The sequence below is a fragment of the Marmota marmota genome, unplaced genomic scaffold, assembly GCF_001458135.2.
Source record: "Marmota marmota marmota unplaced genomic scaffold, marMar, whole genome shotgun sequence".
NCBI lineage: Eukaryota > Metazoa > Chordata > Mammalia > Rodentia > Sciuridae > Marmota > Marmota marmota.
In genome coordinates, this window is record NW_025999853.1 from 48,406,087 (window position 1) to 48,408,586 (window position 2,500).

At 55.0% G+C, this 2,500-nt stretch overlaps 2 protein-coding genes across 3 annotated transcripts in view; one reads left to right on the forward strand and one right to left on the reverse strand.

Annotated features, from left to right (window-relative positions):
* Mbd6 (methyl-CpG binding domain protein 6) overlaps nt 1–1,591 on the reverse strand; it is a 9,059-nt gene extending 7,468 nt beyond the window's left edge. Inside the window, exon 1 of the mRNA XM_048806417.1 lies at nt 1,472–1,591. The gene's annotated coding sequence lies outside the window, so the exon portion shown is untranslated. The remainder of the gene's footprint in view (nt 1–1,471) is intronic.
* Nucleotides 1,592–1,662: 71 nt separating this feature from the next.
* Ddit3 (DNA damage inducible transcript 3) overlaps nt 1,663–2,500 on the forward strand; it is a 4,282-nt gene continuing 3,444 nt past the window's right edge. For both annotated transcript variants that reach the window (XM_015483123.2, XM_015483124.2), the window contains exon 1: nt 1,663–1,800. The gene's annotated coding sequence lies outside the window, so the exon portion shown is untranslated. The remainder of the gene's footprint in view (nt 1,801–2,500) is intronic.

Consider the following 2,500-nt stretch of genomic DNA (forward strand, 5'->3'; position numbering starts at 1 on the left):
GGAAGGATCTGTGCCTCTTCCCAGGCCACCGGTGGCCAATCCCAGCCTTCCTCGGGGAGGGGCCCCTTCCAACGCCACAGTTTGTTGGGGGAGCCAGGAATGCCAGATCCGGGCGGGGCCGGCCCCAAAAGATGAAAGTCGCGACTTGCCCCGCCCCGCCCCAAAGGCTTCCCGAGTAGTGTGCTGGGACTTGACCCGCCTTCCCCAGGTCAACATGTCACAACACGACCTCGGCCTGTCAAGTCACATGACCTCTCCCTGTCACTGACAACCTGGTCTGTCTTTAGGCCAGAAGAGACCATCTGGTCCAACCAACCCCCACCTCCATTTACAGAAGGGGAAATGGAGGTCTAGAGCAACGGAACAGCCTGGCCAAAGACCTGTCACTACTATACCAAATAGTCGCAACCGGCCTTGGGACACTTGTCCTTAGACAAACTCTGGTTGCCCCCATGAGGGTATGACAGGATATGTAAAAGGCCACCACAATGGCCTGTTTTCAAAGCATAAGAAAAATATTTTACATGGTGCTTTTTACTTTTAAGTTGTCTCCAAGTGCATAATTCTCTCGTTTTACTTTCGCCACTCATTATATTTAATTTACAAATGAGAACGTCAGGATCCCTGGGCAAGCGAGGGGAAACTGAGACTAGACTCTGGCAACCCAGTCCAAAGCAGTCGTGAGCTAAAGTGCGTGCACGTCCCAGGTAGAGAGGTTCTACGGTAGAGGTCACGACCCTAGACACCTGGGAGGCAGGCCCCAGCTCAGCTCCTCAGCAGGGAGTCACAGGACTTGTTATCTGGGACAATGGAAGGGAGGGGTCGTGATCCTTGATGAAGGGCACCAGAGCACCATTGGCGGGGTGGGTGAAAGCGGGGAAAACAATTGAATTGTTCAGATTAGGAACATGAATTCTAGAAATATCCAGGGCTAGTCAGAAACTCCAAGAATCAAGGCAAGGGTGCTTTTCTGAGAGAAGTGAAAAAGGACGACCTAGGGGGTTCCAGTACCTCGGCATATTTTGGAAATATTGGGAAGCTAAGAGGAGATCCCTTTAAGAAGACTCCAGATGTCAATCTAGGCGGACGGATGCAAACTTTCAAAGGAGGAAGGTTCAAGGGCCGAAGTGCTCATTATCTAGGGAGGGGTCAAGGCAAATGGAAGTCCCTTATGGGAAGGTAAAATGGGGGTAACGCTAGGTGACAGAATGGCAGTTCTTCGGGGAGACAAGATGCGATAAGCCTCCGCAAGGCAGCCTAGGGGCGGCCACAGTTGAGAGCCGTTGCAGCCGTTGGGTGCTGTGAGCTGGCGCCCCGCCCTCTCTCCTCTCCCCCACCCCCCGTACCTCCCACCACCCTCGTTGTCCCCTGCGCGTGCGCGCGCAGACACCGGTTGCCAAACATTGCATCATCCCCGCCCTATCCTCCCCTCCCCCCTTCACACTCCCCTCCGCGCGCGCGCATGACTCACCCACCGCCTCCGCGAAGCCTCGTGACCCAAAGCCACTTCCGGGTCCAACAAGACGTCGACCCCCAAGTGGGAGGTAGCTATGAGGGTGGTGCTGCAGAGCTGCTGAGTGGCGGATATGAGGGATGAGGCGGAGCAAATGCCGGCGTGCAGCTTTTTGATTGGTAAAATTCTGGATCCCGCCCATGGGAGGAGGGCAAGGCCACCATAAAAGATCCCGGCTCCAGGGTACGAGGTCAGAAGCTTGGGTGTAAGACGCAGAGCATATGATGTTGAAGATGAGCGGGTGGCAGCGACAAAGCCAAAATCAGTTCCGGAACCTAAGGAGAAAGGTGAGTATTGACTCCCTATCCACCCTTTACCTTTTCTTCCTCGCGAACATCGGTTGTTCCCTCAAAAGTTGAGCATCTGCTCTTTACGATACGGGTCCATGCCCTGCCGCAGCGATCTTAGGAACCATTCGAGGGTTGGGGAGAATTCTTTATTCAGGAGTTGTGTTTACAGGCAGGCCCCTCCTAACTTTGAGCGATAACGTCACCCCAATCCTTTTCCGGAGTGTGGTTCCGTTTCTGTGCTGAGGATCCCCGCTGCCCTCGGGAAATTCATTCTGTCTCGTAGCCGATTCCAGGCAACCTCTGTAGGCCTGTCCGGTGAGAGGCGGGGCAGCAGGACACACCCCTGCTCTGAGATTGGGTGACCTGTAGCTCAGTTCTGTATCCGCCCTTTCGCCATTGCGGGCATTCTCCTTGTCGCCGCCCCCCCACCCTCAGCCCTGTCTCAACTACAGCACCTCCAGGGGTCAGCATGTCCACTGAGGTAGCTGGGGATCCTGGACTCTGCACATAACTTTTGGAGAGGAGGGGTGCTGATGGACAGGGAGAGATGGGTTTTTCATTTTCCCCAGAGGTCTCTTGGCCTCCCGCACAAGAGATCAGCTTAGATCTTTCTAAAAGTGGGAAGCCCTTTGGGTTTTCCCTAGGGTATTCCCCTTCTCCTGGGATTGATCCCTTCCTCTTCCCCCCCCCCCCCCCC